A 13,614-nucleotide genomic window follows, 5' to 3' on the forward strand; every position below is an offset into this window, starting at 1 on the left:
GCCTTCAAACCATCATCATCATCATCTGAAAAATCTGATTGGAAAACACTTTATGCAAGAGAACTTGAAGATATCAGGAAGGAAAATGAAGAACTAGAAGAACTTGAAGCACTATTTGCAAGAAAAATGCCTAAAGGTCTCATTGGAAGTAAGTATGAAGGTAAAGCACCATTTAAATGTTTTAACTACAATAAAATTAGTCATATGGCATCTAGATGTTCTGATAGACATGCATGATTGAGAGAAGAAGCTAGAAGAACATATAAACCTAACCCTGAATATCAAAGATACAGATTTAAGAAGAACAGAGGTAAATCATGTTACTATGCTGATGAAGGAGTTACTGATGATTCTGATGAAGAACTGGCAGACAATGGATGGGCTTTTGTTGTAATAAAAGAAGATCAACTGAAACCTATTGTTCCACCGGTAGAGTAGGCCCTGGTAGCTAAAATTGAAGAAAAGGATGAATGGATCATTGATTCTAGATGTTCACATCATATGACTGGTGATAAAAGTAAATTCTTATCTTTTCAGGAATACAATGGAGGTCTAGTAAGATTTGGGGATGACATAGCTTGTTTGATCAGAGGAAAAGGTACTATATCTTTTGATGGTAAGCACAATACTGACAATGTTTATTATGTTGAAGGTTTGAAGCATAATCTTTTGAGTGTTGGTCAATTAGTTGAAAAAGGATTTCATTTATAGTTTAAGAATGGTAAATGCAAAATTATGAACAGAACTGGTTTGGAGATTGCAACCGGTAATCAGACTACAGGTAATATCTTTCATTTGAATAACAATGAAAAGACATGCTTGATTGCACATATTGATGAAAGCAAGTTATGGCATAAAAGACTCTATCATGTGAATCTTGATTGCATTATAAAGATTAGTTCAACTAAGGCAGTAAGGGATTTACCTAAGATTGTAAAACCTCATAATCTTGTATGTAAGGAATATCAAATGGGAAAGCAAGTTAGAACAACTTCTAAGAATATTTCTGAGAAATCCAATAATGTTCTTTATTTAATCCATACTAACTTGTGTGGTCCGGCAAGATCAAGAAGTCTACAGGGAGATAGATACTTTATGCTAATCATTGATGATTATTCTTAAATGTGTTGGGTTACTTTTCTCAGGGAGAAATCATAAGCTTTTGGGAAATTCAAATTATTCAAGGCAATGGTAGAAAATAAAACTAGTAAGAAAATCAAATGTTTAAAATCAGATCGAGGAGGTGAATTTACATCTAAGAAGTTTAATACATTTTGTGAAGTGATTGGCATTAGAAGACAACTATCAGCACCCCAGACACCTTAGCAAAATAGAGTTGTGGAAAGGAAGAACATAACTATTCTGGATGCAACCAGAAGCATGATATTAGAAGCAAATCTACCTCATGTGTACTAGAGAGAAGAAGTGAATAAAACGATTTACACTTTTAACAGAGTTCACATCAAAGGCGAAACCGGTAAGACACCTTATGAACTATGGTTTTGAAATATTTGGAAGAAAATTTTATATTAGGAGAGATGAGTATGTTGGTAAATTTGATCCTAGAAGTGATAAAGGAATATTTCTTGGTTATCCATCTAAGAGAAAAGCATATAGATGTTTTAATAAAAGATAGCAGAAAATCATTGAGAGTGCAAATGTGAAGATAGATGAACACTTTATAGGAAATTCAAGAACTAGTAGTTGAGACGATCATAAATGAACCTATATAGAGTGCACCAGTATGGAGTGTGGATCCATTCACACCGGCATCATCTAAGAATTTCGCAATGACTGAAGAACAACAACAAGTGAACACACCCAGGTATGTAAGATTGAATCACTCTGAAAGTTAGATAATTGGGAATAAGTATCAAGGTGTTATGACAAGAGGGAGACTGGAAAATGAAGAGGTATGTTTAATTTCTCAAATTGAACCGACATCTGTTATTGAGGCATGTGAAGATAAACATTGGATTAAAGAAATGGAAGATGAATTAGAACAAATTGAAAAAAACAATACATGGACATTGGTTCCCTGGCCTAAAGATAAAAATGTAATTGGAACTAAATGGGTATTCATAAATAAACTTAATGAAGATGGTAAGGTAATCAGAAACAAAGCAAGATTAGTGTGTAAAGGATATTCACAGAAAGAGGGAATTGATTCTAATGAAACCTTTGCACCGGTAGCTAGAATTGAGGCAGTCAAATTATTTCTTGCATTTGCAGTACACAAGAACTATAAAGTATATCAAATGGATGTAAAATGTGCATTTTTGAATGGTGATCTTGAAGAGGAAGTTTACATTGAACAACCTAATGCATTTTCATTGACAAATGATAAAGATATGGTTTGTAGATTAAGGAAAGCTTTATATGGATTGAGGCAAGATCCTAGAGCTTGGTATGCTAGATTGGACAAATATTTTTTGACGCTTGGTTACAATAAAGGTAATGCTGACAACAACTTATATTTCAAAGTGACTAATGAAGACATCTTGGTTATTGAAGTTTTTGTTGATGATATCATTTTTGGAGGAGAAGATGGATTGTGTAAAGACTTTGCTAATAAGATGCAGGAAGAATTTGAAATGTCTATGATTGGGGAGATAAAATTATTTTTAGGATTTCAGATTTCACAAACTGATAAAGGTATATTCATATGTCAAACAAAGTACTTGAAGGAACTACTGAAGAAATTTTGTATGGAAAACTCTAAACCGATAAGTACTCCTATGACTACAACTGTAAATTGACATTGAAGGATGATTCAACTCCTGTTAATCCGACAAGATATAAATCTATGATTAGAGGTTTACTGTATTTGACACAAACAAGACCTGATATAATGAATGCAATATGTATTGTTTCAAGATTTTAGAGTAATCCTAAAGAAAATCATGAATCAGCAGTGAAAAGGATTTTCTGGTATTTACAAGGCACAACAAATCTTGGTTTATGGTATCCTAAAGATGAAATTTTTGACTTATGTGCATAGACCGGTGCAAATTGGGCAGGAGATGTAGATGACAAAAAGAGCACCACTGATGGGGCATTCTTTCTTGGTAGTAGATTGATTTCATGGTTGAGCAAGAAACAGTGTTGTACATCATTATCAACAATAGAATCAGAATATGTTGCAGTAACAATGAATTATACTCAGGTATTATGAATTAAGCAAATGTTGAAGGACATAAAGGTATAATGCAAAGAGCCTATAATCATTTATTGTGACAATTTAGCAACAATTGATATATCTAGGAATCTGGTATTTCACTCTAAGACTAAACATGTTTCTATCAAATACAATTTTCTGAAAGAGAATGTTGAAGCAAAAGAAGTGAGATTGATTTATATGAATGCTAAAGAGCAGATTGCAGATATCTTTACTAAGCCTTTGCCTAAGGAAACTTTTGAATATCTCAGAGAGTAGCTTGGGGTTATACCCTCACCGACAAAGACTTAGACAATTAATAATTGGCATCAAACCGATAGAATTAACAGAGAATTTTTTCCGGCTTTGATGGAGGAGAGCTACTTCTCAGGGGGAGTAGTTGGTTATAACTGGTTGTATATTCTGGTATTTGTATTGCTTTGCAATTTGATGTCAAAGGGGGAGAGATATCTATGGAAAAACTTTGTATTTAGGAATCATTATCCTAGGGGGAGAAATTATTCATAGGGAGAGATGTTTTACTCTCTACATTTGTATTTTGATTTCTAGTATTGATCTACTCTCGAGATTGTTGTTTTTTGGCATTCTGATTTTGGCACTTAGATGTTTTTCCATCTTGTGTTGCCATCAATTCCAAAGGGGGAGATTGTTGGTATTATAGATGTGTTGCACTAGTTTTTTCATTGATGTCAACACTTATCCTTCTAGAGATCATTGGTTATGTTCATCGGCAAGTTCAGTGACTTATGCACAGTCACCGGTATATCACTCACCGACATGTTATATTGTTCATCAGCACTGAGGATGATTTGTTATCATCTGAAGATTACTTGGTTATGTCAAATACATGGTTTGGATAATTTGTTTTGGTATTTTTCTTATTGGTCTAATAGGGTTGACATATTTGTTTTTACCAGCAAATTGGTCTAGGATATGGACCGGCATGCATTATCTATTCCAGATCAGCATGACATGTTATGGAGATGATTTATTGATTGGATATTATTGTAAATGTATTGAGCCGACATGATGCATCACATCTTGATTCATTTGTAATTGATTCAATTGCAATATTCTTAGTGAGTCAACCTACACATTTGGTCTTAGGATTGGTATATATGTAAGGTCTCATTTATGAGATAATGTATGTAATGGTCATGGTATGGTAATTGTATGAGCAGAGTAGAAAAGGTTATGGTATGTGCGAATATTGAAAATCATATGAGCAGAGCATAAGGAAGGTTTGAAGGTGATTATCAGAGCTTAACCGGTACTGAATCCAACATTGAAAATGCTACTTTGAGCAGTACATTATCATTGGATTTAGCAATCCAATTGTAGTCAGTGTGACTCCTATTTTTTGATTGAGTAGTGAGCTCTAGGTAGTTGGCCTTTCTGCATGTGTAGACCCCATTTGTATAAGACATACTATCTGCAGTACTATCATTTGATTGTGGGTAAGGTTTCCCACCATGATTTTTTCCCTTACAGGGTTTCCACGTACAAATCTTTGTGTTATGTGTTGTGGATATTGTTTCTCTTTCTGTTTTGTGCGTAAAGTTTTATGGGTATTAATATTAACTGCTAATCTATCAACTGACATTAAGTTTGGTTTATCGATATTAAGTATCAAGTTTGATTAAGTTATATTTGGGTTGAACTTAATTGACAAATGATTCACCGCCCCCCCCCCCTCCCTCCCCTGCTCAGTTGCCTCCGGGCCCTAACAGGATCATCATGGGATTCTAGAAAGGTAGGATCTTTTTCAACCACTAGATGGGATTGTAGAGTTTTGGTGTCTTGATCTTGATTTATGATAGGACTTGTTTCTTCATTTTTCAAATTATCCTCCTAGCATGGAACCACTTCTAATGAAGGGATAGGATTTTGCATAGGCATAGGGGATTCTTGGAAGGTCTCCATATTTTGGCATGATGGGGAAGCATTTTGAGTGGGACTCTCTAGAGTGGGTACATTTGGAATTGGAGTGCATGATGGCATATGATCTAGGATTTTTAAATCTTTAGAGGAACTTGTATCAATATTGGCATTAAATTGGATTTCCATAGGAGATATCCCTTGAAGGTAAACATCAGAAGTTTCATTGTTTGAAGGAGATGGTATGGATTATTGCTGAGAAGTTTTAGGAGATGAAGGCATCATGTAAGGGATGGAGGCCACATATGGATCCTTGCTAGACATAGGTTCATGATTTTGATCATGATTAGAAGTAGTTCCTTCTTTTTCTTTAGGTGAGTCATTAGGATCTTCGATTTCAATGACGCTATTATCAATGCGATCTTGAATCTTAAGTTTTAATTCCATGCAATTCAAAGTATTATGCTCATTTTGTCTATGATATACACAACACTTACTCAAAAATTCACATCCCCATGTGGTCTTTTTAGGCAATATGATAAGATTATGCTCAAGAAGCTCTTTCAAAGTCGACTCAATAGATTGCCCCAAAGGTGTAAACTGTCTATCTATAGGATATTTGGAGGAAATGTATTTATGTCTTGGTAAAGGTGTCTTGTGAGCTTGTTTGAGATTTAGCTTTGGATTGTCAATTGTTTGCTGATTTTTTATTGTCAAATCATATAATCATTTTAGCATTCCTTGAAGTTTCTCACTCTTGATATCATGCATTTGTTTTTCAAATGAAGTCATTGATTTGTTTTGTTGGATTTTCATGTCATGTATTTCTTTCTTGATATCTTCAATCATTTGAGCCAAGGTAGCCATGGGAATTGGAGCTAAGGTAGCCATTTACAATTGATAGCGAGAGGTGGTACAAATGTCAAGGCGAGATCAAAGCTAGTTGTTCGTTGAGGCCAAAGGTTGATGTTTAAACTTATGTAGGTGAGATACACTGACTCCAATTTTGAGTCAAGGCTAAGTAGCCTAAGTGATACTCGAGAGTGAATTTTGGACAACAGATTGGTTGATTGCATTAGGTTGATTGAGCTAGCTAAGAGGTAACCGACAAAATCGTGCAACACAACTACAGAAGGTACACTACCAAGGTGTCTTTATGCTCGAGTTTAGAAAACCAGGAATAAGCTTGATGTTTACGTTTCAGGACTGATCAAATAGGATTGTCAGAAGTCTTGTTCTTAGCAACTTTGCTCAACTTCTAAGAAGTGACTCGTACGCAAAAATTTCAATGTCCAGATGATAATCTAATGGTTTCCAGATGGCAAATGTAGATACTCTTATGAGTTGTTGCCTTTGCTCAAATGACAATTTAGTACTTCTCAAACGACACACTATGAAGGATGATGATGACTCATACGACTCAGGAATGGACATAAGATGAGGTTTGACAGAGTTTTGATCATTGACTTGGTTTTTCAGTTTGTCTTTTAGTTTCAGGGATGAAAACACAGTAAACATGCAAGATGTATAATGACTTTCAAGCATAAAACACTAACCCTACGGAAGTTGGCTTAGAGAAGAAAACCTTTGCTTGTAGACTCAGGTACACACCCAATAGCTAATCAAAATATGGACAATGAGTCTCACACAGTGGATTCTCAATGCCATATTAGCCGACTCTAAATGCTAATGGGGTCACGATATGGCAAGTATCTTGGGAGAGTTACTATCTCTCTTGCACAAAGATTATCCCCCTTTCGGAGGTGAATCGGGTAGCCTCTATCTTATAGTTTTTATTCGAGAATTTTTTTCTAAATTACCCCTTGAAGTCATGCAAGCATGATTGAGGCCTATAGCCTGACAAGGTACCAAGACAAGTTGTAGTCACATAAATGTGATTGAGACCGTGAGGCCCTACAAAATGCTCGATATGAGATATCTCAAAGAGAAAACTCAAATAATCCCATCCTCTGAGACTTTAATCACCAGAGGCCTATTTATTATAGTGAGTTGGAATGCTCAGGTCCATCTATACTCACTTGGGTTGTTCTCATAGGGTGATTAATTTTTCCCACTGTGACAGGCCCGCTAAAGGTACACAACCTCAAATTTAGAAAAAGCCTCAAGGGTCTGGATTTCTGATTGTCTGTAAAGACAAGAGCATACTCTCCTACCTCTTAGATTTTTCTTTAAACAAAAAAGACAAATTTGTTCATTAACCAAATAGCAATTTAAGTTCCTAAGAAAATAATAAATGAATACACAATGTTTAGTTGATTCTCCTTACGCAACCTGCAAGAACAATGCATTAGTAGTCATTTTGCTTTTGATTCTTTGACAGACATATGTTTGATTGATAAATTCTTTGAAAAGTGTTCTGCAAACATTAAAAGCCCAAAATTAGTTGCCAAAATAACATAAAAAATCATCAAAAGAAAATTCTAGCATACAAACTGTAAATTAAACTAATCTAACAAGAATTTCCATTCTTTATGACTATCCTTGTTATGATAGTTTTGATAGTACTACACACTGTCATTTATAACTTTCCAATCAAACATAATTAGGAAACTCTCTTCGATGTAAATGTGAAAAACTTGGTTTGAAACAACATATCACAAATTTGTTTAGATCCAACACTTCAATAAAAAGTTATGCCCTCCAAATAGAGACCATTTTTTACTGTCACAAAAGAGTAAGTAAAATGATAGTACTGCACTCTGTCATTAATAACTTTTAAACCAGACATATTTAGGAAAATCTCTTTGGTACAAATTAATTAAACTAGGTTTGAAACAACATATAAAAAATTGGTTTAGATCCAACAGTTAAATAAAATGTTATGCCCTCCGAACAGAGACCATTTTTTACTGTAACAAAAGAACAAACAAAAAGAAAGACTTTTATTGGCAAATTTAACACATGTTAATTATTTATAAAAACCAAATATTAAATTTGTTCAAGAAACATTTGAAATCTTGTAGTCGTGGGTTAGAGCCCCATGGTGGGTGCCAGAAATATGTGTGTGAAAAGTGGATCGTATCTATATCTGGAATACACAACACTTCAATAAGTCATTAGATGCATGGTTAGTAGATCAATCAACAATGAACAATAAACCATCACAAAGTGACCTATTGCCCTCTAGTAGATGTGAGTTTAGTCTTTTTCTCAGATTTTTATATGCAATACCAGTGACTAGACAACACCTAAACGAAGGATTTAATCTATGCGAGTACAAAATTGAGCTAAATGAATGCAAGATTAATGAATATTAGGCTAACATAATTAAGCTATGAGTAAATATTAAGATAAATGATTTAATAAAGATGCAAAAAATAACATGCAAATATTCTCAATACAAAATCTTAATGAACCTAGAGAAAAAAACATAATAACAATATATTCTCTAGGATCCTTAATTAGGAGATAAGAGCCTGAATTTATAGAAAATTCAGAAAGAACCCAACGACTTAGATCAAATGATGATGAGCGGTCAAGATTTTCCAAGAAGAAGCACAATTCGGGTGAATTGATGTGATTGGCTACTTTGCTCAGTTTTAAAGGAAATTGAACTAAAATTAAGATAAAATCAGAAAAAACTGATTTATTCTCTATTTCATTCAATTTTGAGATTTAATTGCTTTAATTGTGTTTCTTGAGATTTTTTTAATTTTTAATTTGATTTTCAAGATTATCTTCATTTGATTTCTTTTCTCAAATTTTAATTCTTTTTTTTTGAATTAATTCATTTTCTCCAATTAATTCTCTTTTTGATGATTTAATGGCAAATTGATTTATTTAATTAAATATACTAGGATATTTAATAAAATAAATAGGATAATTGTTTAAAAATGATTTACTTGAAATGATTTAATTAATTAAATAAATATTAAATTAATTCAGAGTGATTAATTTGCCATGCCACATTGATGATTTAAGAAATTAGTTGTGTGCTCAAGATTATTTTAATTGCCTTTGTTTAGGACTTTGGTGATGTTGTCGAGATTAGGGGGCCATGGTTTAGATGACCATTTTTAGGGTATTAAACTAGTTGCAGTAAGCAAAAAGGGGTGTGTAAGAAATATTCCACCCATCATAAAACTGGTAAGAACATTTTGTGATGAATGTGTGAAAGGGAAGCAGACTAAGGTGAGCTTCAGAACAAAAGAACACAACACCTCAAGACCACTTGAAATTGTACATATAGATTTGTGTGGTCCAACTAGGACAAGAACTCTTGTCGGTGAAAGATATTTCATGCTCTTCATTGATGACTATTCAAGAATGACATGGGTCACTTTCCTACAAGATAAATCAAAAGCATTTGATAGATTCAAGATCTTTAGGAAGATGGTGGAGAAGGAAAGTGGGTGCAAGCTGAAATGTCTAAGATTAGACTGGGGTGGAGAGTTCACATCAAATGAGTTTGAAGATTACTATGAAAGACATGGAATTAGAAGGCAATACTCAGCCCCTAGGATACCACAACAAAATGGTGTGGTAGAAATAAAGAATATGACAGTCAAGGAAATGGCCAAAACCATGTTAAATGAGGTGAGTTTGCCAAACATATATTGGAAGGAAGCGGTTCATACTATTGCATATACCTTGAACTAGGTTCAACTAAAAACAAACAACAGAATGACACCTAATGAGTTGTGGTATGACCGAAAACCATCAGTCAAATACTTCAAGGTATTTGGAAGCCAAGTGTTTTATCAAGAGAGATATGGATGGTCTAGGTAGTTTTGATTCTAGGAGTGATGAAGGAATCTTCCTTGGTTAATCATCTAATATAAAGGCTTATAAATTATACAACAAAATACTAAGAAGAGTCATTGAGAATGTGCATGTAAGAGTTGATGAGGATATGCACAAAGGAAGACAATTACAGGTAAACAGGTATGATGATTTCGGTGATGAAGGTGAGGAAGCTCAGTCAGACAATGAACCAAAAGAAGCATCCAAAAAGGCTCCTAATGGGTATGTGCAGATGAACCACCAGAAAGAGAAGATGTTAGGTAATAAGAGTGATGGTGTGCAGACTGTTGGCATATGGACACTCCAATGAGACATTGTGTGTGATTGAAGGTTTTGTCATTGATGGCAACCTTACAATCCTATGGCACCGGCAAGACATTATACCGGCAAAGCATTACACAGGGAACCTTGCAATCCTATGGCACCGACAAAGCTTTACTCAAACAAAATAGTGCACCGGAATCAACAAAATCAATCTACACTGGCACTGGCATAGAAGATGTACACCGGCACAGAAGATGTACACCAGCATAGAAGGAAATATGTATACTGGCACAGAGGCCGATTGGACTTTTGATATGTAATATTTTGTTTATCATTGTAAGCTGACTTGGCAAAATTGTAAAATGACTCTTGTATATAAAAGAGATCATTGTAGGCATTTGTAGGATATGGATAGAATGTAATAAATAAATTATAAGGCAGACCTAATGTGCGAATTGTAGGTCAAAGGTATATGTAAAGAACAGAGCAAGAACCGGTACTGAATCTGGAATAGAAGATGCTATTGTAAAGCAGTACAGAAAATTGGATTTGTGTAAATCCTCTTTGTAAGTTAGTGTGACTTCTTGTTGAGCAGTGAGCTCTAGGCAGTTGGCCTTCCTGCATGTGCAGGCCCCTATTGTAAGTAATATTCTCTTATTGGCCAGTAAGTGAATATTGTGGGTCACAAATCCCACTGAGGTTTTTCCCACACCGGGTTTCCTTGTTAAACATCTTGTGTTATGGTGTTCTTTTCATGTGGATGCTTTTGATTTTGTTATTTACATTAATTCTTGCATACCGGTATACTGTTGCTTTATATTCTGCATATTTAGTTTTAAGAAAATTTCATAACCAGTCAGATACTGATTCACCCCCCCGATAACAATCCTAATTACACTCAATGAAAACATGAAAACAAGACATCAATTCAAACGCAAACCATTGTAAACTTGAATGTCTCCTTCATGTGGCTCCATTGTCCTTCTTTCTCCTTCAAATAGCTTTGTTTGTGGATCTCACCTACTAGTGCATAAGAATGATGTGAAAGCAAGTAGACAAGATAGTAGCGCAAGAATACTAGAAGCGTGATTGATTCGACCAGGGATCAGGGGCCTTGACTAAACAAATTCATCCAATTTATAGACAAATTGGAGAAAAGACAAAATTAGCATGAATTAGATTCAAATGGAAATTGCAAATCAAGAATGACAAACATGACAAATTATGACAAATTTGCCCTTTCTATGCAAGATTGATTGATTGATAATTTTGACAAAATTATGACAAATTTCTATGTCAAAATTGATTGATTGTCAATTATGACAAATTATGACAAATTTGCTATGTCATTCCCATGAAATTAGGAGAAAATTAGGAGAGAATTGAAATTAGATGAATTAGAAATTAGGAAATTAGAAAATGAGGAAATTAGGAAATAAGTGAATTAATTAACAATTCTTCATTTATTAATTAATTCACAAAGAGGGAAGAATTAATTAGCCAATTAAATAAACATTTAATTGTGATAAGAAGACTTAGGATAAATAAACAAATTATTAATCCTTAGAGGGAAAATGACCAACAAGGTTAAATGAGCAAATCATGAAACCCTGGAAGATGAATTGGAAATGCAAGGATGACAATTAGGTCTTGACAAAAGATAATTGATATCGATTCGATTTGATTCTAACTAACAAAGGACCAATGTTGACAAACAATTTGATTGATAAATGCGCCAATTGATGAGGAACAATGACTAATTGATCCAAATTGACATGATTGAGAAAGGCGACGATCGATGACAAATCGATCGCGAAATTGAAAATGACCACGATCGATGACAAATCGATCGCAAGATGACAAGATTGATAATAGGACAAAACCCTAATTAGGATTGATGATGTCCAAAATGAAATCGAATTAACGATGTGAAAATATGACAAACGAGCATGAACATTGATGCGAGAAGATAAGATCGACCAAAATCATGACAAATATTGCTATCGACAAGACCAAATTCGAAAGCAAGACAAATGAAGAATGCAAAAGAATGACTCGATGCTCGCAAATGATAAAGACCAAGTGCAAATCATAGGAGAAATGTTAATGCGATGCAAAAACCCTAAAATAAGGCAATGCGCAAATGTTAAAGTATGACTCCGCAAGCGTTGACCATTTTTAGACGTCTACATTTTGCCCCTCTTTGAGACAATGTGATTCTAAGCGTTGTTTCAAAGAACAATAATGAAAATGCCCTAGATAATGACAATGAAATATGCATGCCCCCTCGAGGAATTGGCTGAAAACATCCAGAAAAGAGGCCAATTGATCGATAAGAATGATAGAACATGATAGGAGCAAACAGATTGACAATCGGAGACCGGATGCACAAAGGACAAGCAATTGAAGGTACAAAAGACCGCGACCAACATAAGATGGAGAGGGTGCACGTCCATCGATGCATTGACAAAGATCTATAAATGAGACAAAGAGAGTGAAAAGTGCTCATTTGCACTAGCCAAAGAGGAGGATTTGTTGCTCTGGAAAAGGACACTTGTAGAGAGATGGTGAACATTCCAATGGCAGATCACCTTGGAGAACGTGTACACACCTACAAATGATCGGATGACGCGGGAGCAGCGGTATGTATCTCAAAAACCCATATTGTCAATTTTATGAATTTTGATCACTTGCGGGACATTGCGAGACCCATAGGGAATGCAGAAACTAAATTCTGCACCTGTGTGAGTGCATCCTGCACTTGTGTAGGGTATCCTGCGCTTGTGTAGGGTACACAGGCGCAAGTTGTTTCTACACAGGCACAGTTGTGCACTGAGATCCCCAATTTGATCAAAAATAGCATGTGAACAATCCCAAAAAGGGGGATAAGAATAAGATAGGTCCAAATAGATGAAAAATACCCTAATTTGGACATGAAACAAGGAAATGCAGCCTGTAGGAGCAAACCCTAAAACTGACAAAATGTGCCCCAATTGTGATGCAGAGTCGATAGTATCCTTTGATCACATGGGAGAACCGAACTGACTGCTTCATGTTACGACATAGACTCAGAAGCACAGACAGAGATACATTAGCAGGACTTGGGATATGCTATATCACATTCATGCCCGAGATTAGGGCAAACACAGGACTGCTTACCGCATTAGCAAAGCGATGGCATTCAGAGACCTCCTCATTCCATCTGGCGACTGGAGAGGCGACTATGACACTAGAGGATGTATGGCATATCCTCCGCATTCTGATTCATGGAGAGATGGTAGAGTATGACCCAGTGACAGGGAGAGACACTTTGTGTAGATTATTTGAGTGCGACGCAGATGATCTGGATATCGTAGAGAGGGAGATTGGCTGGGAGACCATGGCATCAAAGTATGATCGGCGATATGTGGTGATAGTAGTGGTGATAGCATGCCTATTAGCAGGAGACAGACGAGGACATGGATTCCCTATTGGATGGGGAAGAGTGCTAGAGCGGATGGCGACAGAGGGTACAGTGTATGCATGGGGAC

Source organism: Cryptomeria japonica, chromosome 5, assembly GCF_030272615.1.
Source record: "Cryptomeria japonica chromosome 5, Sugi_1.0, whole genome shotgun sequence".
NCBI classification, from domain to species: domain Eukaryota; kingdom Viridiplantae; phylum Streptophyta; class Pinopsida; order Cupressales; family Cupressaceae; genus Cryptomeria; species Cryptomeria japonica.